Genomic DNA, 218 nt, shown 5'->3' on the forward strand with positions numbered 1-218 from the left:
GGAGCCTGATAACTGAACGCTCTGGCTCCCGTTCTACTTTAAGAGACTCTAGGAACCACAAGTAACCTTGCATTGTGGGAGCGTAGTGCTCTTGTAGGGTTGTAAGTTACTATGAGCTCTTTTACGATAAGATGGTGCCTGATCATGAAGAGTTTTGTAGGTGAGAAGAAGGAATTTAAATTATATTCTAGATTTTACAGGAAGCCAATGCAGAGAAG

Source organism: Etheostoma cragini, unplaced genomic scaffold, assembly GCF_013103735.1.
Source record: "Etheostoma cragini isolate CJK2018 unplaced genomic scaffold, CSU_Ecrag_1.0 ScbMSFa_283, whole genome shotgun sequence".
Taxonomy (NCBI): Eukaryota; Metazoa; Chordata; class Actinopteri; order Perciformes; family Percidae; genus Etheostoma; species Etheostoma cragini.